Source organism: Silene latifolia, chromosome 5 (assembly GCF_048544455.1).
Source record: "Silene latifolia isolate original U9 population chromosome 5, ASM4854445v1, whole genome shotgun sequence".
Lineage (NCBI taxonomy): Eukaryota > Viridiplantae > Streptophyta > Magnoliopsida > Caryophyllales > Caryophyllaceae > Silene > Silene latifolia.
In genome coordinates, this window is record NC_133530.1 from 22,211,892 (window position 1) to 22,239,135 (window position 27,244).

Here is a 27,244-nt window from a genome sequence, read left to right on the forward strand (position 1 = left end):
AATCTTTAAAAATGTTGGACTGGGGCCGGACCGGAATTTTTAATTCCGGTTCCGCTCCGGACCGGTCCAGTTTTCCGTTCTGGACCGGATTATGCCCACCCCTTGTCCCAATTATTTGTTTGCGTGGTATTTTAGTCAAAGGCAAACAAATGATTGAGACGGAGGGAGTATATTATATTCATGTGTGAATGCTTGTTTACAAGCAGGGCTCCATAGTTTACTCCGGAGTTGACATTCTCAGCTCTAAGAAAAAGAAAAAAAAAGCTCTAAGAAAAATGTTTGTTTACTTATCAATAATTCACAGGAAACAGCATATCATTTGCTGGACACATGGTTTGAAACCGTTGGTCAACCAAAGTTGAATATTAAAGATATTATTGGTGATATTCATATTATATAGAGTATAAGATTCTAGTTGATGATATTACAGTCAACAAGAACACCAAAGTTGAAAATTAAAGATCAGAGTAAAGAGAGTAGCCGTAAAAGGGAGTGAATCAAAGTGAAAATGGCGGAGAGTATCCGGTTCAACATTGTCGAGAAAATATTGGTGTCCTTGGGACGATATGCTCTTCAAGATGTGCTATCAAGTTTAGGTGCACGGCGTGACTTAGAGAAGCTTGAAGGTACCATAAGGCTCATTAGAGCTCGTGTTCATGATGCCGAAAAGCGCCATGAACAGGAAAGCAGTGAAGTAATCAAAGAGTGGCTTGAGAGGCTAAGTGTAATGATCCGCACACTCGAACCCTTAGATTTATTTATACTTATGTAATTTCATTTTTCTTGTACATTTGTAGTAAGTAATTTCTTAGTCTAGCATAGTTTTAGAATAGCTTTTTTTTCCATAAATAGGTATATCGCTATTCTACACTAAACTTGTAATTTCAATGTTTCCTGCTAGTAAATATCATATTTCCCTCTTTAGGGAGTACTAGTGAATGAAAATCTACTTCCTACCTTGTGCCTTCGTATTGTTTGTTGTTGCTTTGTTGTGAACGACTCTTAGCCTTCACTTTACTAACAAGCCGTGTTTGTGGGATCGACACTAGGATCCCGACTCACACACCCGAGACCGATTACGAGTGCCTAGTGCCTGACAAACACTAGAGCCTAACGCTCTCGTTGCATCCCGTCGAGTGTTGCCGAGACCCGAGTATTGTGCTAGTGAGCGATTCTTCACTAGTTCGAAGTTCCTTGTCGCTTGCATCTTGCCTTGAGACGGGCAAGGGTGCGCGCCACGATCCGGCAAAAGTACCGGACCGTGACATTTGGTATCAGAGTCCGGTCTTCGGACGGGCGTCTGCAAGCCGCATTTGTTTATCGAGATCGAGAAAATGGGCGAAACAATCGAGGACCGAGTGGATGCCTTAGAGGATACAATCGACGTCAAGCTTCCCAAACTCGAGAGCATCGTTATGCGGATGGTTGCGAGCCTCGAGGAGTTGCAAAAGACGGTTTGTGAACTCGAGACGAAGGTGGACGGGATGAACACCCGCATCCAAGCGATCGGTGCTGCGATCCCCGATGATCGGGAGGAAGAGATCAATCATCTGCACCGAAAGGTCGAGATGTTAGAGAATACTTGCGCCACGCTCGTGAAAGCGGTGGCCAATGACGGAAAATCTGTGGGGAGCCATAAGGTGAAGGCACCTCCACCTCGTGCCTACGATGGGGCGAGGGATTCGAAAGCGGTCGATAACTTTATCTTCGATATGGAGCAATACTTCCGAGTAAGTGGGCTCGACGAAGACGCGGAAGTTGTCACGGCAAGCATGTATCTAGTCGACGATGCCAAGATGTGGTGGAGGGCTAGGTACAAGGAAATCGATGCGGGCACAATTACGGTGACATCGTGGGCCGACTTCAAGAGGATCTTGAAGGATCACTTCTACCCCGAGAACACGGAGTTTGTTGCTCGGAAGAAGTTGAAGGAAATCAAGCACACCAAATCAATCCGGGAATATGTGAGGGAATTCTCAGCGTGCATGCTCGAGATTACCGAAATGTCCGAGACGAATAGGACATTCAAATTCATTGATGGGTTGAAGAGGTGGGCACAACAAGAGATCATGAGGCAGAATCCCAAAACTCTGTCTTCGGCCATATCGGCCGCGGAGCGCCTGCTCAACTTTCATGGGGAACGAGAGGCACCAAGAGTTGTGGCACCAACGGGGAACACTGGTGTGTCACAAAGTGGGTACAATGGACAAAGGCCACAAAACAGCGCCATTTCAATTGGGAACAGTCGGTTCCGCTCACAAGGAAGTCAAGCCCAATCGGTGAGCACTACAAACTCGCCCTCAAGCTCGTCTTCGAAGGCGGGAAACTCTACTGCTTCCACAACGAAGAGACCGTTCGCGTGTTTTGTGTGCAAGGTTCCTCACAAGATGGCCGATTGTCCGAACAAAGCGGAGTTCAATGCCATGTTCAAGAAGAAGCCGAAAGGGGCTCAAGAATGTCTTGATGGGGCGTTGGCCGACTATCACCAAGAGTGCAACGAAGACTCGAGTGATGGTGAATACCAACCACGGATGGACTCTCTTCAAAGGATTAGCGCGATAGGGAAGTACGAAGATTCCTGCGCCAAGAAATCCAACGGGCTCATGTACGTGGACTTGATGGTGAATGGGAAGCAAGCACGAGGCTTGATCGACTCATGCGCCTCCCACAACTTTGTTACGAAAGAGGAAGCTGATCGGTTGGGGCTAGTTCTGCGGGATGCTAACAGCTGCCTAAAGCCGGTCAATGGGAAAGTGAGACTCGTCCAAGAAGTGGCTAAGAAGTTCGCGGTCCAAGTGGGTGAGTGGACAGGGGAGCTCGACTTCACCACCGTTCCGCTGGATGACTTCAAGTTAGTACTCGGGATGCAGTTCTTTCAGAAAGCATTGGTGGTATTAAAACCGAGTGACGGATCGATGCTACTAATGGGGTCTATCGTAGTGAAGATGGTAGACAGCGACGAAGACAAGGGGCAGCATCGAATTTCGGCTATGAGGGTGATACCGATGCCGAAACAAGGGATGCGACCTTGGAGAATGCCTAAAGGTTCGGTGGAGCCGAGGGCGAACAAGACCCAGGCTAACTACGATGCTAAGTGGCCTGGGGGACGAAAGATGAGTCTACCCCCTCACCGAGGAGTAGACAATGAGGGCCGAGATGCCCAAAGAAGTAGGCCTCGTACCATCGGGGGCCGCGTCGATGTCTTTGAATCGACGTCCTGGTTTGGGTCGGTCGACCCAAGAGAAAAGGCCTCGTACCATCGGGGGGCCGCGCCGAGATGCCGATTCGGCGTCCCGGAGATCTCACATTCCCTTGAATGCGGTGCGAAGTGACGAGAGACAAGGTGAAGGTCCGCGGAGCCGATGACTTGGAGAAAGCCCGATAGAGATCTTTTCAAGCAGCGGCAAAGTGGACTTTCCCGAAACACAAGGAGCACGTGGTGGACTTGGATAACATGATGTTCGGCAGCTTCTATGTCAAGGACCTCCAGCCTATCCTTGAAGGGACGAAGATGCCAGTCATTGTTTGGGATGAAGCGCAGATTCAAGCCGAGTTGTACAAGCCAATCCCCAACACTGCATGGACAGTCAGAGCTCACCGAGGATGTCTCGCTGAAGCACCATTCAAGATTTTTGTGTTGCCGAGGGCGGCAACAGATTAGGTGGGGGAGAGTGTGATAATCCGCACACTCGAACCCTTAGATTTATTTATGCTTATGTAATTTCATTTCCCTTGTACATTTGTAGTAAGTAATTTCTTAGTCTAGCATAGTTTTAGAATATCTTTTCTTTCCATAAATAGGTATATCGCTATTCTACACTAAACTTGTAATTTCAACGTTTCCTGCTACCAGGATGTAAATATCATATTTCCCTCTTTACGGAGTACTAGTGAATGAAAATCTACTTCCTACCTTGTACCTTCGTATTGCTTGTTGTTGCTTTGTTGTGAACGACTCTTAGCTTTCACTTTACTAACAAGCCGTGTTTGTGGGATCGACACTAGGATCCCGACTCACACACCCGAGACCGATTACGAGTGCCTAGTGCCTGACAAACACTAGAGCCTAACGCTCTCGTTGCATCCTGTCGAGTGTTGCCGAGACCCGAGTATTGTGCTAGTGAGCGATTCTTCACTAGTTCGAAGTTCCTTGTCGCTTGCATCTTGCCTTGAGACGGGCAAGGGTGCGCGCCACGATTCGGCAAAAGTACCGGACCGTGACACTAAGGCAAGTGCTTTATCGTGCTGATGATTTGTTTGATGAGGTCTACACAATTAGCTGTCGTGAGCAGCGAGCTGATAAAAGCAAACTAGCCTATCAGGTACACACTGTATTCTCCAGCTCAAACCCTTTTGGCTTTATCAGAAAAATGGCTCATCAGATTAAGTCTATTAGAGAAGAACTTGATGATCTTAAGTCAGAAATGGATGGCTTGAACTTTAAGGTATGTCTAACGGATCAAGATCCTGTTAGCCGTTTGGTAGTTGAAAGGGAAACAATCTCTTTTGTTCAAACAGACAGAGTCATTGGTAGGGATAGTGATAAAAACAACATCCTTGATATGCTTTTTGATCCTAAGTACGCGAAAGAGAGTGTTACTGTGATACCCATTGTGGGTTTTGGCGGTTTAGGAAAAACAACTCTTGCGCAATTGGTTTTTAATGACGAACGGGTTAAAAAACATTTTGATATTGCAAAATGGGCTTGTGTGCCTGAAATAAATGATCAGCAAAAGGTTTTAGGTGAAATTTCGAGAGCCTTGACTGGTATGAGTAATCATGATCTTTCAAGGGAGCAAATTCAGTCAAACATTAGAGTAGCAGTTAAAGATAAGAAGTTTTTGCTTGTGCTGGATGATATATGGGACGAAAGTCGTGATAGGTGGCTGAATCTCTTAAGCTTGTTGCAATGTGGTAATCGTGGAAGTAAAATCATTGTGACTACGCGATCTGGCGTCGTTGCAACCATTGTAGGCACAGTTCCTGAAGCCTACAAATTGGGACTTCTGACAAAAGAGGATTCCTGGAACCTATTCAAAATATTAGCATTTAAAAATGAACAAGAGGAGAGTAATCCTACTTTGGCTAAAATTGGTAAAGAGATAGTGGGAAATTGCGGAAATGTTCCGTTGGCTATCAGGGTTGTTGGAAGTGTTTTGTACGCAAAATACACTGAGAGAGAATGGGAACTGTTTAGGGATGCCTAAGTCTCTAAGGCAAAGCTCATAGATCTTAACAATATAATGCCTGTGTTAAAGTTGAGTTATGATTACTTACCATCAGTGTTGAAACGGTGTTTTGGCTATTGTTCATTGTTCCCAAAAGACTACATGTTTGACAGCAATGAACTTGTTCGTCTTTGGATGGCCCAAGGATATCTCGAGTCAGCAGGGGAATGTCTTAGCATGGAGGATGTCGGGGATCAGTACTTTCTTGAGTTGGTAAGACGAAATTTTTTCCAGGATGTTAAGGAATATGATTCTTCTAACGTTATACACTGCAAAATGCATGACTTGGTGCATGATTTGGCTCAACATGTAGCTGGTGATGAGATAAGTGTAGTCGACGGGTTAGGAGCACATCAATTCAGTAATAGACTTGTGCATCTCTATATATGTGCAGAAGGAAATGTAAGCAAATCCGCACGATCCGTGCTTGGTGCTAGAAATATGCGGTCCTCTTTGTTCAAAAGGTATAATACAACAAAGATCAACGTTTGAAGAATTGGTTTCGAGGTTCAAGTCCTTGCGTGCTCTAGAAGGCCGTAACATTAAGATAGCGCCAGCTTCAATAGGGAGGTTAACACATTTACGGTACCTTAATTTCTCACATAGCAGTATCAAATTTCTTCCTGATGCCATCACAAGATTAGATAACCTGAAAACACTAAACTTAGATTTTTGTAGAGACCTTAAAGAGTTGCCGAGAGGTTTTACTAAATTGGTGAACCTCAGACACCTCGGAATTAAGGAATGCCCTTTCACTGATTTGCCTCCGAATTTTGGAAGAATGATTTCTCTGAGGGAGTTGAATAGATTTATAATAGGAGAGAATAACGGTTTAGACACACTAGGTGACTTCGATCTCAGGGGTAAGTTGAATATTGAATGGCGAAGGTGGCGTACAAATGGTGTGCTTGAAGTATGCAGTCAAAATTAAAAGACAAGAAAAAGTTGATCTCGGTCTCATTCTGCTTTCAGTACCAAGGGGATGATCAGCCAATAGTTGCTATTCGAGATGAGGAGTCGTTGTTGGAGTCGTTGCATTTACCACCAAGTCTTATAGACCTGCATTTTTCAGGCCCTCGAGGAAATAGTCTTCCTCGCGGTATGCTACACGAGTTACCTAAACTTGTCACTATTTATATTCAACAGTGTGATAGTTTTCGAGCTCTACCCCTCTTCAGCCGGGTTCCTTTTCTCAAGCATCTTAGATTTGGACAAACTTAGATTTTTGGAGTATGTAGAAGTTTACGACGTTAGTGTTGGTGATGAAGTATATTTTCCTACCTTGGAGACTTTATCGCTTTATTATATACAAGAACTGAAGAGATGGTCAAAAGTTGAACACGACGACTGCCTTCAAGTATGGCAGCGTTTTGTCTTCCCTCGGCTTAGAAGACTTGAGATATCAAGGTGCCCCAAGTTGATGTCATTGCCCTTTACACCACGGCTTGAGTCACTGACTGTGAGTCATATCGACGGGGAACTACTGAAATCCATTTTAACATCACCGTCTTCACCTAACAAATATGATGAGATTCGGTGTCTTTCTGTCCTTGAAGAACTGAAAATCGATAATTGTGAAGGTTTGGATACATGGGATGAGACCGATGGTATACGCGTTTTCTTAGCAAGCTATATACTATTATTAATATGCAGATGAAGAATATGAATAAGGTGGTAAGTGTGGTGGCTATCGTGCTCATCCTTGTAGTGCTAGCCACGACACCTGAACCCGCCACCGCTATTCGCCCATCAACGATTGCACTATCAACAATTGCACTCTTTGATATTAAGCCTGATACCTATACAAGTGATAGTGATTCCGATTGCACATGCAAGCAACTGCTTGAAAAGTGCGATAGTCATGCTGATTGTTGCAATAATTGTCGGTGCGGCTGGGCTTCTTTACTCAATGACACTTATGTATGCTTACAAAGGTGGCCCAATCAAGAGTGCAGCCACTACTAAAATGGTGCTCAACAAACTATCGGCTATCCGGAATTCCGTATGCACTGGACTACTGCTTCACCTGTTTCCTTTTATTTCCTATTTTCTGTTTTAAGCACTATATATATATATATAGAGGAAGGATCAACTAAGATCCTCTATATATTTGAGTCCATAAGTCCTATTGTGAGCCATTGGATGGAGGGAGATGGATGGCCAAGATCAACCTCCAAAAGTGTGTTTATGTACTAATATCACTCATTCTCTCCTCCTTCACTAATCCTTCTAATTAATCACTAATTCACTATAACTTCTTTTCCTCTCATCCACTTCTCTCATATATCACACAACTCATCTTCTCTCTAAAACTCCAAAAAACAAAAACCCAAAAAATCCAAATAAATAAAAAACCCAAAACCCAAATAAATAAATAAAACCCAAAAAATCCAATTAAATCAAAAAACCCAAAAAATCCAATTAAATCAAAAAACCCAAATAAATCATTCATTCTTCTCTTCCTCATTCACCACCACCCACCACTATCCCACCCGACACCAACTCACCGCCCACCACCGCCGCCACCGCACCGCACCAACTTTTTTTTTTTTTTTTTTTTTTTTTTTCCTCGGTTTTTTTTTTTTTTTTTTTTTTTTTTTTTTTTTTTTTTTTTTCCGTTTGGTCTTTATTTTCATGTTTTGAGTTGTTTTTTCCATTCATTTTTTGTTGTTGTCTTTTATTTTCTTTTATTTTGTTACTTCTCCTTTTTTATTCATTTTCTCAAATCTCTTCTTGTTATACTTTTTTTTAAGATTTCGGGTTTTAAATCTTGTTATTTGGTTTATTTTAGATTTCGGGTTTGGTTGGGTTGTTGGTTTTTTGGTTTTATTATTGTTATTTGGTTTTTTGTTTTTGTTATTATGAGTTTTTTTTGGTTTTTGTTATTATTTTTTTTTTTTTTCATATTTTTCATATTTATTGTTTGATTTTTTAACTATTTACGACTAAAGTTATACATTTTATGACCAAAGTTATACAAAAATGCACCAAAGTTATACAAAAAATGGACTAAAGTTATACAAAAATTGGACTAAAGTTATACAAAAATAAACAGAGTTATACAAAAATGAACCAAAGTTATACAAAAATGAACCAAAGTTATACAAGAATGGACCAAAGTTATACAAATATGGACTAAAGTTATACAAATATGGACTAAAGTTATACAAAAAAGATCGAAGTTATACAAAAATAGACCAAAGTTATACAAAAAAAGTCGAAGTTATACAAAAATGGACCAAAGTTATACAAAAATGGATTAAAGTTATACAAAAATGGACCAAAGTTATACAAAAATGAACCAGAGTTATACAAAAATGCACTAGAGTTATACAAAAAATGCACCAAAGTTATACAAAAAATGGACTAAAGTTATACAAAAATGCACTGTTATACAAAAATGCACTGAGTTATACAAAAATGGACCAAAGTTATACAAAAAAATGGACTAAAGTTATACAAAAATGGACTTTGGTGCATGTTTGTATAACTCAGTGCATTTTTGTACAACTTTGGTGCATGTTTGTATAACTCTGGTGCATTTTTGTATAACTTTAGTCCAATTTTTGTAGAACTTTAGTCCATTTTTTTGTATAACTTTAGTCCATTTTTTGTATAACTTTGGTCATAAAATGTATAACTTTGGTGCATTTTTGTATAACTTTGGTTCATTTTTGTATAACTTTAGTCCAATTTTTGTATAACTTTAGTCCAATTTTTTTTATAACTTTAGTCCATTTTTTGTATAACTTTGGTGCATTTTTGTATAACTCTGTCTATTTTTGTATAACTTCAATCAAAATTGTATAACTTTAGTCCAAATTTGTGTAATTTTAGTCCAAAATTGTATAACTTTATTCCATAAGAGTATAACTTCACATAAAATGTATAACTTTAGTCATAAAATGTATAACTTTAGTCGTAAATAGTAAAAAAACAAACAATAAAAAAATAAAATCAAAACATACGTATAACTCTAGTCATACAATGTATAACTCTAGTCACAATTTGTATAACTCTAGTCAATTTTTTGTATAACTTTAGTCCAATTTTTGTATAACTTTAGTCTTTTTTTGTATAACTTTGGTCATAAAATGTATAACTTTAGTCATAAAATGTATAACTTTGGTCATAAAATGTATAACTTTAGTCATAAAATGTATAACTTTAGTCGTAAATAGTAAAAAAATCAAACAATAAATATGAAAAAAAAAAAAAATTAATAACAAAAACCAAAAAAACTCATAATAACAAAAACAAAAAACCAAATAACAATAATAAAACCAAAAAACCAACAACCCAACCAAACCCGAAATGTAAAATAAACCAAATAACAATAAAAAAAAAACCAAATTTAATTATCGTGTGTATAACTCTAATGTTTTAAGTGTATAACTTTAGCCATAAATAGTATAACTTTAATGTTTTAAGTGTATAACCAACAAAGAAATTAATAACCAACAAAAATTAAAAACCAAATAACAATTACAAAATAAAGTAAATATGACAAAAACACAAAAAAACCAATAGATCTAAAAAAAACACCACCACACAAAATTAATACCAAATCTCAAATAATAATAAAAATAACTAAACTAAAAAAAATCAAATAACAAAAAAAAAAAAAAACAAAACCAAACCAAACAAAAAAAAACCAACAAAACAAAGAACAATAAACCAAAAACAATAACCAAAGTACAAAAACAAAAATAAAACAAAACACAAAGAACAAAAAAAACATAAACGCAGTATTGGCGGAACACAAAGAACACAAAAAACATAAACACAAAATAAAACAAAACACAAAGAACACAAAAAACAAAGAACAAAACAAAAAAAAAATGGAAGGAGGAGGAAGGAAGGAAGGACGGCGGAGGGAGTATTGGCGGCAGGAGGTGCGGGAGGAGGAGGAAGGACGGCGGGAGGGTGGCTGCTGGTGTTTAGGGTGTCGGGTTTAGGGTGTCGTTGGGGAGGAAGGAGGAGGGAAGGACGGCGGAGGGAGTATTGGAGGCAGGGGAGGAGTGCGGTCGTGCGGTTGTGGGCTGGTGGCGAGGAGTGTGGTTGTGGGTTGTTGTGGGTCCGGTGGAGCAGGGGAGTTGTGGGTTGCGGGTTGGTGGTTGATGGCGAGGAGTTGTGGGTTGCGGGTCGGATCTGAAAAACAAAAAAAAGAAAGGAGAAGGGAGAGGCGCTGTGGTGAGTGGTGGTGGAAGGAGGAGGAAGGACGGAGGGAGGCGGCAGTTGTTGTTGTTGTCGGGCTGTCGGTTGTGGGTGGTTGTGTGTGTGGTGGGGGGCGGCAGACGAGAGAGGGAGGGAGGCAGGGAGGGAGGTGTTTGAAAATGGTGAATGGTGGTGGAGTAAAGGAGGGAGGACGTATGTTTGAATATGGTGATGTTTGGTTTTTTTTTTTTTTTTTGATTTGGGTTTTTTTTTTTTTTGTTGATTTGGGTTTTTTTTTTTGAGAGAATGAGAGAAAGATGAGAGAGAATGAGTGTATGAGAGAAGTGTGAATGAATGAATAATGAGGAAGTGAGTTGGGAGATTAGAATGGTGGAAGAGTTGTACACAATTAGGTAGAGTTATACACAATTAGGGAAGAAGATTAGGGAGGGAGAATTGTAGCCCTCCATTGAGATGTAATCTCATCCCTCCATCCCTTCCATCCAAAGGCCCTTATAAGGACTTAGGGACTCAATGGATGTAAGGACCTTAGAAGAACCACTCTCTCTCTCTCTCTCTCTCTATATATATATATATATATATATATATATATATATATATATATATATATATATATAGAGAGAGAGAGAGAGAGAGAGAGAAGAGATCAACTAAGGTCCTTACATATATTAAGTCCATAAGTCCTAATGTGGACGGTTGGATCAAGCAAAGCAATGGCCACGATTTGGCAGTCAAACCCCACTAAACCCCATTAAACTATTATTTTTGATTTACCTCTCTCTCTTACCCACTAACCCATGCATGCAACACTTTGTTTGTCCATCACCAATGATCATTTCCCTCCTCATTTTCTAGACAATTCAAAACAACTTGCGGGTATTTTTCCCTCTATTTCCTGTCATTTCGTCTTCCTTTTCTTTCTTCACAATTCTGATAACTCCATTTTCATCACTACCAATTAACTCCATCCTAACAAACGCCATTTTCATCACTACAAATTAATACCAACTCGCGTGTAAACTCGTCTGTCTCCATTTTTTTATAAGGTATTTTCTCCATTCCTTATTCAAAGATTTGTAGTTTGTTTTTTTGTTAATTATTGCCTTTGTTAAACTATCATAAAAAGAGTTCATTTGATTTTTCAATTTTCAATTATGGGTTTGTTGATGTTTATTTGTTCAATTGTTAATTATGGTTGTGCAGATCAAATTCGAGGTCATTTGATAATTAACAATGGTTTTTGCCAAGAAAAATGCCAAGAAATCTTCCAAGAAATCTGAATCGAAGGTAAAAAATCTCGTGTTGTTGGTATAACTCTTATAGAATGATTTGTAACTTCAATTAAATATCTGTATAACTCTAATCCCAATTGTTTGTCATCTACAGATGGATGTTGTAGAAAGTATTGACACGGGAGTTGATATCCAGGTTAAAAGTTTCGATTTTGATTTATACGTTACTAGATGTCTAACTCTGCTTACTAGATGTATAACTATAGTACTCAATATATATAACTCTGGGTAATTAATGTAAAACTCTGGTTAATAGATGTATAACTCTGGGTAATTAATGTAAAAAACTGGTTAATAGATGTACTCAATATGTATAACACTGGGTAATTAATGTAAAACTCTGGTTAATAGATGTATAACTTTAGTACGCAATATGTATAACTCTGGTTGCTAGATGTATAACTCGGGTTCTAGATGTATAGCTCTTCCGATTCTCGTGACCAACTCCTTCTTTATAATGTCAAACTCTAATTGTTATATGTATGACTATACTTTTAATTAGTTTCCATTCATAGAGTTATACAATATATGCCTACAGTTATACAATTTATACCTGGATATATACAATATATAGCTAGAGTTATACAATTTATACTTTGGAGTTATACATTAGATGCCTGGACTTATACCTGGAGTTATTCCTGGAGTTATTCATTATACTCAGTATATGCTTACGCTTATACATTGTAACTACGGGTAATTAATGTAAAAAACTGGTTAATAGATGTATAACTTTAGTACGCAATATGTATAACTCTGGTTCATAGATGTATAACTCGGGTTCTAGATGTATAGCTCTTCTTCGATTCTCGACCAACTCCTTCTTCATAATGTCAAACTCTAATTGTTATATGTATGACTATACTTTTAATTAGTTTCCATTCATAGAGTTATACAATATATGCCTACTGATTATACAATTTATACCTGGATATATACAATATAAAGCTAGAGTTATACAATTTATACTTTGGAGTTATACATTAGATGCCTGGACTTATACCTGGAGTTATTCCTGGAGTTATTCATTATACTGTATATGCTTACAGTTATACATCTAGGACTAGAGTTATACATTACATGACCAGAGTTATACTTTCTATTGCTAGAGTTATACATCTAGGACTAGAGTTATACATTACATGACCAGAGTTATACTTTCTATTGCTAGAGTTATACATTTTATCGCAGTCATTTGTTGTATAACTCTGATTACATGTTGAATAACTTCTGCTGTCATAATGTATAACTGGAGTTATACAATATTTGGTTAGAGTTGTACATTTTATTCCTGGAGTTATACAGTATATGCCTAGAGTTACACATTAGATAACTTGTTATTATATGTATAACTGTACTGTTAATCTGAATCCCTTTTTTGTTTGTCAGCTACAGATGGATGTTGTACCAAGTCTTGAGAAGGAGGCGATTCTCGGGTTCAAAGTTTGACCCTTTTATAATCATGTTGTCATTTGTTGTATAACTCGATTACATTTTGAATAACTTTTCTTTGTTAGAATGTATAACTCTTGATATTTCCTGATTAACTCTATTATCAGAATGTATAACTTTACTTATATTTTGTATAACTCCGACTATCTATTGTATTACTTTAATTCACAGTATGTCTATTTCTTTGTTCCAAATATCTCTAATTACAACTACAAGTATGTCTAATTTTGTGTGTTGTCCTTGCTTTTCCCCAGATGGTTGAGGCCAAGCCAAGGGTAAAGAGGGTGCATGAAGTAACGGTTTCGTGTCGACCTCAAAGACTTGTCTCTCATTGAAAAGCTTAATGAGGATCAGTGTCCGTTAAGAAAATTGGGTTTGGTGGCCTTTTGGAACTCAAGATTAGCAACTTCCCACTTGCACACGTTCGCCTGTTCTTGGAGTCCTTCTCCGACGGGTCATATGTGTTCGGGGCTTCGCGGAAGAAGGAGTTTATGATCGAGTAAGCATGACGTGCATGATCAAGCTTCTTGTTACCTTTCGGACCCAGCCCTCTCCCTTTGGTGCCTGTGAGCTCGCAGAAGGGGTCCACCGATCCCGAGAATAAGGAGTCAAGGATAAATGACGGCAAGCGTACGGGGTGGCCAAAGGGAATAGTTCAATACCCTTAGGGAAAGTTTTCAAGCAACTTATGGAGTACGAGGAGGCGGACGATCAATTTTGCCGCCTATTTGTTTTATTCTCTATGTCTTCATTCCTCGCACCCACCCCAAACAACGGGATAGATTGGAAGTCATTAAGGGCTGTAGAAGATCCTAAAGCCATCCCGCATTTTGACTGGTGCTCTTATATTTTGGACATGACGGTGAAAGCGGGAGTAGATGTAAAAATGGGGTAACAATGTTGAACGGGTGTATCCTGTTCCTCATGATAAGCTACTTTCAATGATATGATTACAAGGGTAAGCCTTGTGAACATGATCTACCTTTGATTAAACATTGGGATGAAACTGCGCTTGTAGAGAGGGTAAAATTTGAGGTGGGTCAAGGGGGATTGGGTACTTTAACCTTGTCTAAGACCAGGTATCCAAGGTGCCTTCAAGACCCCTCTTATGGAAGGAGTGTGGACGATGGCGACCTCGGCGGCCCGCGTGAACCCAAACAACTGTTGCTAACAGCCCCACCCTCTCTCTCTCCCCCAAGTTCTGAGAAGAAGTTCCTTCGTGATAGAACTACCATCAAAGGCGAGAGATGACCAGGAATTGAAAGCTAGGGTTTGTCGATGTAAGTGCAAAATATTATATATTTCTGCAGATGGATTCTGTTTCAGCTTAACGTACCCATATATTATAATATAACTAACTTAGTGTACTTCTTGGATTCAGGGTACCCACGAGCTTTATCTACAAATGCAAAGGAACGCTATTGTGTTCTATTCATGGTACGCACATGCAACCGCACGGATCAAAGTCAGAACTAGTGATCCGACGGGCCTAAATCCTAGTCAGGCCTCTCAAGAATTCTTTGAGGGTGAAAAGATTCAAAAGTACGTCGCTGAAGCAGAACAGATTGCAGAAAGGCTGAAGGTTTCTGTGGGTAACGCTCCTGCATTTGGAGAGGTAGTTACTGAGCCTCCCAAAAAATCTGACGGAATCGATGCATCTACGCGTCAAATAAGTGAAGTTCTGTCTAGTCTCGCCAATGATGCGGGTGGCAGGGGTGGTAACCCCCGTGTTGAGCCGCGTCTAGAGTCCGTCAAAGCCGAGACACCAACGAAATCGATTCTGCGCTTTCATGGTCAAAGATTATGGAGGAAGTGGGAGGTGATACAGTCGTTTCTAAGCCGTTGTCACCTGATAGCCCAGGGTTAGAGGATCAAGTTGTGTGCACCCCCGCCCCAACTGTCAGAGAACTGTTGTTGGAGGCGCGTTACACCGAGGAGGAAATTGACGAAACTCTTGGACCGTCAAAGGACGATGAGGCTTGTCTTTGGACAGGTGATGAGGGGCATGAGCACGTTCATGGGGACGGATTGAATGAAAATGCTGAAAATGGTGGAAGATTGTCAGACACTGACCATGAAGGAGCAGCAGACATTGTAGGCCAAGCTGACGGACGGTCAGAGAATGCTGAATCTCGCCCCGTGGTAGGTGATGAGGTGCATGAGCAAGTTCATGGGGAGGGATTGCAAGAAAATGTTGAAAGATTGTCAGACAATCAACCGTCAGAAAAGGCGATGGAAAAATCTACGGTCCCAGAATTGGGTTTGGACACACAAGAATTGATGGAGTGTCTGTTTTCTCTCTTTGAAATGAAATGAAGGAAGCTGCATGTGGACTTCCAGCGTACGGGAGTGGTCCTGGTGGCGAGGTAATTTTTTTAATTTGCGATAAATACTTTTTATACAATGTTTTTTTTTTTTGTTTATTGGTAGTGTATAACTCTATGTTGATATAGTATAACCTTGTTGAAACTTATGTTGAGGCCTTGAATCGTAGTATAACCAGTAACAGTAGGTTGGTACAACTCTTAACCAAAGATATCGACCACGATTATACAAAGATATGACTAGAGTTATACAATAGATGCTTTAGAGTTATACATTAGATAGCTGGAGGTATATCTAGAGTTATACAGTAGAGTTATACATTATAGTGTATATGTAACACCCAGGATTTGTAGGAACGTTGTTGACTGACCATATTAACTAAACAGACCTTAGGAATGATTGGTAAGGGATCAGACTGGTAATAGGAGACATTTTGATTAGTTACTCGACCTAGCGGAGGCCACTCGGCCGAGTACCACCAGTACTCGACCGAGTGGAGTCTACTCGGCCGAGTATTTCTATACTCGACCGAGTATGGCGGCTGTCGACGTGTTATTATAAATGCGAGTTCGCGAGATTCATTTCTAATTTCTCATTCCCTCGACAGTTTCTCCTTCTCTAACCCTAGACCATCACCCTACTCTATCACTCCATAGCTTTATACCTCCAAGGAGTTAGCCTAACCCCTACCATGGGAACGTCGGAACTCGCGGAGCAAGGAGGTCGTGAGTGGTGGTTGTCTATGTCGTCACTGATGTGCAAGGTTAGGTAAGTTCTTTGCCTTGTGTCCTTTTGAGTGATTATTTGAGTATAGTTGTGTAATAGGATATGGTTACCATTGTTAGGGTGCTTAATGGAGTCGCGTGTGGCTATGATTGGGAGTCTTGCATGCTTTGTTATGAGGTAGGGTCTCCTACTCGCCCATCTGTTAATTGAATTGAATTTATAATTGTATTGTGAATCATGGCTATCCGCTGATCATCGGAGTATAGTGGTTGTGGTGATGTTGACGTTGTCATGTGACACCGCGATGTTGTGATTGAGATTGTGGTGGAGTCACTTGCGGGAGTGGCTTCACACCTTAGTTCGCCCTCCGTGGAACCCGCCACGGGAGGGGATGTGCACATTAAGGGACAGGGATCGTAGTCGCTCGTGAGGAGCCGGACTAGGTGGGGATGGGCTGCGGTCACCCACTGGCGGCGAGGTTACCTGTTGCGATGGGTAATCTGGCAGGACTACACACTCCGTGCGTAGTCGGTGTGTATACGAGGTGGTGAGTTGGGATAGTGGATGATCAGCTATTTACTTTATTGTCTTGTCTTATATTTGATTAGTCAGTACTGACCCCGTGTTGTTCTGTGGTATCTGCGGTGATCCATTCGGGGATGGTGAGCGTTTGGCTTAGCGAGGTATTGTTGATTACTGCTGCTGGGATTGGAGGGATCGAGTCATCACGCTACTGGTCTAGAGATGTAGAATCATAATTGTTGTAATTGTAAATCTTTAGAGACTTGAATAGTATGTTATTGTGACCGATATTCTATTAATGTAATTTTGTCCTTGAATTGTCTAATTTGATCTACTTCCTCGGGAAACCGAGATGGTGACACCGTCATACACTAGAATGGTCCTTGGTAAGGCGTCCTGGTGTGCGGGGGTGTTACAAAGTGGTATCAGAGCCGACGATTTTGGAACCTGAACTAATGAAAATAATGAACATAGGGTGTCAATTAAAATGAACCTGGTGTATGTACGTTGGGAGCCCCAGCCGATGCTAGATTTTGGGTGAGTAGGCGCCCTCATTTCAAAATCATGGCCCCATCGGACTTAAGCCAGACACGGGTAAAGGGTAGCTAGTGTGAGTCGTGGATTGCTAAGTGTTGTGTGTCGTGTGCATCTGTTGTGTGCGTATCTATTACCAGAGTGATATGTGTTAGTTAGAGGGTAGAAAAGTGGAAGTGAATATGGAATTGTTGCAATGTGTGATCAGTGACAACTTAATCAATGTGTTTTAATTGGAATGTGTTAGGTGTGAAAGTATTGGATTACAAATGTGAATAAGGTGTGTGTCTGGTGGTTAGCGGAAGTAGAAATGATGTGATATAGAGCTAAACTTGCTAATTATTGTAATTAAATTGTGACATGTGCCATATGGGTACAGCAAAATAGTTTCTTGGTATAGTAAGGGATAAAGTGGAAGTGAGGATTGTTTGGAGATGAATGTACAGATTTACGTGCGGTTGTATGTTACGTGGTAGGAATCAGCTTTAATTGTGACGAGCCGGAATCCCGGAACTCCGAACGATGTTATTTGGTTTTGCAGGAACAGTGAAAAGTTACGACTCCTTCCTTATTTCGAAATTAGATTGAGTAGATGCGAGTACTCGACCGAGTGGACCAAACTCGGCCGAGTGTCAGGTTACATAACCAGGTGCCATTTTGTTAGAATAATAATCTATTCTGGTCCTCAAAACTCGACCGAGTAAGAATGGTACTCGACCGAGTATTGCACACTCGGCCGAGTATCGTAAGCACTCGACCGAGTAGTGAACACTCGGCCGAGTATTCCCAACACTCGACCGAGTGTTGCTGTAGCAGGCCCATTGCGGGTTATACAAAAACCCTAAATTCGTGCCTTTCCTTCTTATTTCCGCCTCCCATCTTCATCTTTTCTTCTCTCTAAAACTCCATACTCCTCTTCTCTCAAGCTTTTGGGTAAAATCTTGGTGCCACACTTGTCCTTAGTTGCCCTAACTCAGTTTAAGGTAAGATTTAAACTCAAATTCCTTTATTGTTTTCAAAGGCATTGTGTATTAGTATTATATACTTCGATTTCTTGTCAAAAACAATTGAAATTCAGTCTTAAACTTATTAATTGATCGAATTCGACTTCATATAGGCTTTGTGTACACTTTTGGTTGATTATCTTATGATGTGGGGTTATCAAAACGAAATTCGCATTGTTATAAATTAGTATTCTCTGGTTTGAAGCGATTTGGAATTTGAACCATATGAACATTAAATAATTGTTGATTTTTCTGATAAGTTGTCCTAAAAATATTGTTCTTAAATCGGTATACAAGTGAAACAGTCCGTCTTTGTGTTGAGAGTTTCCAATGTCGATCCTTTGTTAAAGATAATTTTCTTGCAGTATGGTGAAAACTAGAGGTTTACCCAACAAGAGACCTCGCGCGGAGGTCCAACTCGAGGTTGGGCAAGGTAGCAGTGAACCGGTTGTACCGCCGGTGGCAGCTCATCCATCGGTAATTTTCGCTAACTTCGATCACCGTAAGGCTTTCGTGGCTCTTATGCGTCGTCCTTTTCGCCCCACCCGTTGCGTCAACCCTAGTATTCTTGAGACTCTGGGGATTAAGGAAGACATAGTTCACATTTTCAAAATTTTGGGCATGGAGGGGTTGTATCACTTGAGAAAGAAATCATACCCTCACTTGACCCTAGAGTTTTTGAGTTCTTTTGTGTATGATAAGAAGGGAAAGACCGTCTCTTTTCGTCTCATGAATAGGGATCATGAGCTTACCCTGGATGAGTTGGTGACCATTTAGGTTTAGAGGCTGAGGAGGATGACTACCTTAGTGACGTGGCCAAGAACAGTGGTGCACCTCAGTACCTACCTTATTTGACTGGCAGACCCGCCCCTACCGTCAGTGCCATGTTGATTAATGATATTCAGCACGTTTCCCTTCGTATGTTTCTAAGGATGTTGACCTGTCTACTTTACTCGAGAGAGGACGTGAGTAAACTCAACTCTCACGAGGTCATGCTTCTTGTGTCCTACCTTAACCTCCACCGCCGGAAACCGTTTTACTACAGTGCCCCTGGTATAGTGTGCTCTAGTCTGGAGCGCATGGCACAGTCTGAGACCCGATTTGTTGCTTGCGGGGCCATAGTGACCCGCCTAGCTCAGCGTCTGGCCGACTTTGAGGCCCCACCTCCTGAGGGTAATGAGTATGTTGAGGTTGTACCTACCATGGACGCCCAGTATTGGCGTCAGAACCGATGGTTGAGGAAGATGGATGATGGGTCGTATGCTTGGAGGGTGAGAGGGACTATGTGGATGGTACTTCCGGACCCAGCTCGTCTCCCCCGTTGTTGATCATTTGGCCGAGTGGGAGCCTTGCGGCATCCCTGACCCGAGCCCCGTCTTACATTGACCCCGCGGATCCTTCCGGACTTACCCGAGCTTGTCACCGTGCCGAGGGGCGGCGAGCACCTCCCCACCTAGGGAGCGTCGTGGCGTTAGGCGGCCTAGGGTAGACCCGGTTGTGTCCGAGCCCTCTTACTCGCCCCCGACTCCTACCCTTACCATCCTTATCGGTATTCGCAGTACCCTACGGTGCATGACCCTAGGATGCGGCCTCATGAGCCGGGGTGAGCGGATCTCTTCTACTTTGGTGCTCCGCAACCTTCATGAGATGACCCTTAATCGGGGCATCGGGACGATTTGGCACAGACCGTATGGTGGAGAGGACCGGGAGTGGATACGGGAGTGTTCCACGATTATGGGGTGGACCCGAGTTTAGGAGACCTCCGGAGGAGACCGAGTTTGCTACCTCGCGGGACCATGGGGAGCCAACTCCGTGCGATCGATTAGGAGGGGACTACTCGCGGCGGGCTTTCCAGGAGCGGGAGTTCAGGTGCGGGTACCTGTGGCGCAGGAGGAGATGATAGCATGGAGGAGGGTCCTCGTCATTGATTTTATGTTGTTAAATTAATTGCCTTGATTTCGTTTATGTCGGATTTATTTAGTTGTGATGAATTTACTTTGTTGGTTGGATTATCATTTCTCCTTTGGATATGGTCATCGGTATCAGGTATCTTATGTTGGATGATTGTATTTGGCCTTAAGGCCGTTACTTGGTTAACGTATGGAGACGGGTTTCATGTCACTTCAGGTAGGAATTTGTATGGATTTAATTATCGTGAAGAATTGTTGCAGATTGCTAGTGATAGCTAAGTAATATTGTTGGTTGGATTATTGACATAACGCTCTCTGCAGACATCACTCGACCGAGTATAGATTACTACTCGACCGAGTAGAGCTTACTCGGCCGAGTGTTCATATACTCGACCGAGTAGAGCTTACTCGACCGAGTAAGTCTTCATACTCGGCCGATTATTGTCGATTCAGGGGTTATTGGATATTTGTTATGAGAATTTCATAATTACGTGGTAATTGTATGATAAAGCTTGTTAGGTACTTGTTTTACTATGTTATACTAGATGACGTCCCACAGATGGATCCTTATGGCCTCATGGATTTCTGATTTTTGGCATCGACTATAAATTTATGAATGTTTTGTTATATAAAACAGGTTGGTGAATTAGGGGGGGAAATACCTTAGATATTTAAATTATAAGAAGGTAATAGTTTAGTCATATCACGTGCTCACTGTAAGAAGTTTTACACGTATGTATATGTTTGATTACAATGATAATTGTTTCAATGAGGTTACGTATAGACCTGTTCCTTTTCAATTATTCTATATGTTAGTGGTCGCTATACGAGTATATATATATGTTGGTTGCTGAAGTATTTGGTTTTATAAGTCACAAAAGTGTAATGTCGTAAAACAAGTTGAGCTACATGAGTCTATGAGTAATGTCACCGTCAGGTGGTACGTTCTAGCGTTGGGTTTGGGAAATGATTAGTGGTGAACTTCGAGGACGAAGTTCCTTTAAGAGGGGAAGAGTAATGTCGCAGAATTAAGTATTTAATTATGTAAGAGGTGTGTTTAGTTATACCTATGATTTTGGAATCACATGTACGTAGTAACATTCGAAATTTATGTTCATGTTTCCTTGAAGCAATAGCTGGGTGGTATTCGAGTAATATAAAGATTATACTATACACGGGGGGTCTCAACTCAATTGTTATGACAAGTATTTCACTTATGAAGGGTGTATCTTAACTAGGTATGAGTAGTTAATTTTGTGAAATATTTAGAATCATACGTATGTTAGGTGTGCTCACATTCGGGATTACTGGTTTACAATTATGTTTCTTTAAGCTGCATCTATGTTGTATTCAATTAATATGAAAAGTTTTATGGCGCAAGGGTATCAAGTAATATGAGGATTCTATTCAGTTGATGATAATTGGTATACGTGTTCGGAATGTGGTGATTGTGTAATTATGTACTTTGCAATGGTGTAGCGCTTTGCATTTGTGTATTTAATATAAACGTATGGAACGTGGTAGTACAAGTGTGTACGGTTTTCTTACATGGTGTAAAGTGTTGCAATTGCATATTTGTGTAGGTATAGGGTGAATACTGTTTTGAGAATGGGTTAATGTTTGGGGAAGGTAGCTGTGATAGGTGATTGTCATGGAGTAAGATGGCTAATGGTAATGTTTGGATAGTGTGAATTTGTGTATCTTTGTGAAGGTGGTTAAGGTCATGGTACGTAATCTTGCGGGGAGTGTTGTGCGGGCCGAACTTCGGGGACGAAGTTCTTTTAAGGGGAAGACTCAGTAACACCCGGATTTGTAGGAACGTTGTTGGTGACCATATTAACTAAAAAGACCTTAGGAATGATTGGTAAGGGATCGACCGGTAATAGGAGACATTTTGATTAGTTACTCGACCTGCGGAGGCCACTCGGCCGAGTACCACCAAGATGCTCGACCGAGTGGAGTCTACTCGGCCGAGTATTCCTATACTCGACCGAGTATGGCGGCTGTCGACGTGTTATTATAAATGCGAGTTCGCGAGATTCATTTCTAATTTCTCATTCCCTCGACAGTTTCTCCTTCTCTAACCCTAGACCATCACCCTACTCTATCACTCCATAGCTTTATACCTCCAAGGAGTTAGCCTAACCCCTACCATGGGAACGTCGGAACTCGCGGAGCAAGGAGGTCGTGAGTGGTGGTTGTCTATGTCGTCACTGATGTGCAAGGTTAGGTAAGTTGCTGCCTTGTGTCCTTTTGAGTGATTATTTGAGTATAGTTGTGTAATAGGATATGGTTACCATTGTTAGGGTGCTTAATGGAGTCGCGCGTGGCTATGATTGGGAGTCTTGCATGCTTTGTTATGAGGTAGGGTCTCCCTACTCAGTCTACTGTTAATTGAATTGAATTTATAATTGTATTGTGAATCATGGCTATCCGCTGATCATCGGAGTATAGTGGTTGTGGTGATGTTGACGTTGTCATGTGACAGCTGCGATGTTGTGATTGAGATTGTGGTGGAGTCACTTGCGGGAGTGGCTTCACACCCTAGTTCGCCCTCCGTGGAACCCGCCACGGGAGGGGATGTGCACATTAAGGGACAGGGACTGGTAGTCGCTCGTGAGGAGCTGGACTAGGTGGGGATGGGCTGCGGTCACCCACTGGCGGCGAGGGTTACCTGTTGCGATGGGTAATCTGGCAGGACTACACACTCCGTGCGTAGTCGGTGTGTATACGAGGTGGTGAGTTGGGATAGTGGATGATCAGCTATTTACTTTATTGTCTTGTCTTATATTTGATTAGTCAGTACTGACCCCGTGTTGTTCTGTGGTATCTGCGGTGATCCATTCGGGGATGGTGAGCAGTTGGCTTAGCAGGTATTGTTGATTACTGCTGCTGGGATTGGAGGGATCGAGTCATCACGCTACTGGTCTAGAGATGTAGAATCATAATTGTTGTAATTGTAAATCTTTAGAGACTTGAATAGTATGTTATTGTGACCGATATTCTATTAATGTAATTTTGTCCTTGAATTGTCTAATTTGATCTACTTCCTCGGGAAACCGAGATGGTGACACCGTCATATACTAGAATGGTCCTTGGTAAGGCGTCCTGGTGTGAGGGGGTGTTACAGTATATGCTTACAGTTATACATTATATGGCCAGAGTTATACATTTTATGCTTACAGTTATACATTTTATGGCCAGAGTTATACGTTTGGCGTTTAATTTTGTTATTTTTCATTCAGGCCACTTTGAAAAAGGATGTAATTGAGAATGTTGAACAACATTCTAACAATGGGGGAGTAAACGTAGATGTTGTCGAGGGTGCGGAGATCACCCTGGGAATCCTTCAATGAATGTACTGGAAATGAAATCCCCCGACTTTCATGAGCACGACAGAGGTGAATGAGGCATTTGCCGGGGTTGAGGAGCGAATGATCGGTCTTTGCCAAAGAAGGTTTGGTAGTTGAAATCGGTCGGTGCTAGGGTTGAGCCGGTTGCACCACTTCCACCCCTATTTATGTGCCGCGATGTGACATGATCCACCATCCCTTCTTGCGCATTCAAATGACCCCCTTCCGTGTATGGACATTGTACCTGAGAACCTAGGTTGTTCTCGGGATTGCGGGGCACCCGAACCTGACCAGCACGTATGCTCACAGTGGTTGCGTTTTAACAAGGAACGTTTCAGGACGGTGTTCAGGGTGAGGAAGGATGTAATGGATTATGTATTTGATGAATTCCACGACCATAATAAATCGTAAGTAAAAGATAAGTTTTACCTATATTTCAATACGACGACAAACAGGCCATGAATGCATTCCCTTGCACGTGTCTCAATTTTGCTAATCCTTTGTAGGGAACAATTGGTCACATATCCCACACCAAACCGCATAACGCGTATTGATCTCCGATCGTTGATGCCCGGAAACAGATTCGGAAATGTCATCGATCGCCGGGTCCGTGCTACTCAATCACCTTACGCACGCGAACACCGCAATTGCTTTTCAAGTTCGCGCTGCTTTCTTTGGCCTAAGTCACTCTGTAAGTGTGCTCGAACTCCGCAAGTTATTTTGTGACAACCTCAATACGTACCTTGTGATACAAGCTGCCAACCCCCGTCTATCATTTTTATAGGCCCTAGCAATTGAAATTTGGCAAGGCAGGAAGAAAAACTTGGTTGTTGATCATTCTGAAGGCTTTTGTTACGCGTGGGACATGTGGCAAGAGTCGTGTCCTAGTCCATTCCAACTGGACTCCGATATGGTGAGCTCAGATATCAATATAGAGACATTTACATACTGGAATGATACATTATTTTCGTAGAGTTTAACAAAGATATGCTTAGAGTTGTACAATATATGCTTTGGAGTTAGGCCTGGAGTTATACCTAGAGTAATACCTGGAATTATACACTACACTGTATATGCTTACAGTTATATATTTTATGGCTAGAGTTATACATTCTATTGCAAGAGTTATACATTATATAACTCTAGCTTTCAGAATGACTAGAGTTATTCGTTGTAGGACCGAAGTTATACATTATTTTGTGTAGAGCTATACAAAGATACGCTTAGAGTTTCGATGAGTGGCTAACCTCACTCCATAACTCTGGACATATAATGTATAACTCTTGCCATAGAATGTATAACTCTATGCACATAAAGTACAATCGTAAGCATATACGATAATGTATAACTCAGTGCAAATGCTTATCGCACATAATGTACAATCGCAACAATATACTTGTGTAACTCTAGAAATTGATTGTACAACTCTACTCATATAATGTATAACTCTAGCAATAGAAAGTATAATTCCAACTACGCACAATATGTATGCCTCTAATCTGCTTATTATGTTTTATAACTCTTAGATTTTTGGTGCATGTGTGTAGGTTTTCGTCCCGGTAAGCACTTGACAACTTCATAATCAAAATAAAACCCCTGCCTATTCTGTGCCATATTCTTAAACCGGTCAATGAACAATTGACCGTCCCGTTTATGGATGAAGCACTTCACATCTCTGTGGAAGTTCTTAAAATCAGTTAAGGATGCACCAATGTTCTCGAACCCGTTTACGAACTCCTTACACATGTTGTACGTCCTAGTTGCTCCTATCCTCAACTGCAGGGGACAACAAATCCTTATCAGTGCTTATTAATAACCAAGATTTCCTCAACTATAACCCTTTCAGCTATTCTTATAACTCCATCAAACATATGCATAACTCCGTTGATTTATTGTGCACCTACTTATTATTTTTAACTCTTAGGTTACATAACTCTACCATCTCGGTGAATAACTTTAGAAGTTTGCCATTCAATTAGTGGATGTTTGTTTAATAGTAAACTAACCCTTGAGTTGTACATTATCAAGTACTTGTGAAAATCTTCTATGTTCCGCGACATCTTTTGAAACTGACGATCCTCACTCGATACAAGCTCGTGATTATGCCCCATGTGGAATCGGTCAATTACTAGTACTCCATTCTTCATAAATAGCCTGACATGTGCTTTACACCCTACCCTCTTGACTGTATATTTTTCTTACCTGGTTTGCTTCTTTTTCCCCATTGCATTTCTTCTTCCCTAACCCCGGGTCTCTTTTTTTTAATTACGCCTCTCCTTTTGGGACATATGTGAATCCCTCTCTCATTGCAAACCAAAGAACTTTGTCTTTACTTCACCGTCGCGCCATTTTTTCGTCGAGTACTTCCGAACAATTGACCCGGACGCCAATGCATAAACTTTATAGAATGTCACTGCCTCGTCGATTTCAAAAAATTGTTGCCCTACACAAGGTGTAAACTCCGCTGCCAAATGCTTACAATACTCACTTCACGCGCCTTACGACCACCTCTGAAAGCGAGAATCAAACAACCATGAAATGATTAAGAAATACATAACTCTACGCATATACTGTATAACTCTATGCACAGACTGTATAACTCTGGGCACAGAGTGTATAACTTTGTGTATATAATGTATAACTCTTACCATTCAATGTATAACTCTAGACAAACTCTGTATAACCCTAGTCATTCAATGTAAAACTCTAGTCATACAATGTACAACTCTAGTCAAACTCTGTATAACCCTAGTCATTCAATGTATAACTCTAGTCATTTAATGTATAACTCTAGTCACAGTATTTATAATTCTAGTCAAAAGATGTAAAACTCTAGTCACAATTTGTATAACTCTAGACATACAATGTATAACTCTGGCATCTGATGTATAACTCTAGTCACACTGTAGAACTATTGGCATTTGATGTATAACTCTAGTCACAGTATTTATAATTCTAGTCACACTGTAGAACTCTGGGCACAGAATGTAAAACTTTAGGCAGATAATGTATAACTCTAGTCAGTCAATGTATAACTCTAGTCAGTCAATGTATAACTCTAGTCAGTCAATGTATAACTCTAGTCACAATCTGTATAACTCTAGACATACAATGTATAACTCTTGGCATCTGATGTATAACTCTAGTCACAGTATTTATAATTCTAGTCACACTTTGTAGAACTCGGGCACGAATGTAAAACTTTAGGCGAGATAACGTATAACCCTAGTCAGTCAATGTATAACTCTAGTCATTTAATGTATAACTCTAGTCACAGTATTTATAATTGTAGTCAAAAGATGTAAAACTCTAGTCACAATCTGTATAACTCTAGACATACAATGTATAACCCTTGGCATCTGATGTATAACTCTAGTCACAGTATTTATAATTGTAGTCAAAAGATGTAAAACTCTAGTCACAATCTGTATAACTCTAGACATACAATGTATAACTCTAGTCCTTTTTATGTATAACTCATTCTACACAATGTATAACTCTGTCCATATAATGTATAACTCTAGGTATATAATGCATAACTCTATGCATACTTTACATTCTAAGAGTATACATTTAATTAAACTAACACAATATCGGAATGCGAAGGGTTATAAGATTTGAAGCAGGGATATGGCACAACTTCCTAAACAAAATTCGTATTAATTTAAGCATCAACCACCAAACATATTAATTAAAAAACCACTCAAAGGACACATTACT

At 40.6% G+C, this 27,244-nt stretch overlaps 1 pseudogene; it reads left to right on the plus strand.

The window, feature by feature from the left end:
• The first annotated feature begins 462 nt into the window (after window positions 1-462).
• On the plus strand, window positions 463-7,193 carry LOC141655042 (putative disease resistance protein RGA3; annotated as a pseudogene).
• Window positions 7,194-27,244: the final 20,051 nt, after the last annotated feature.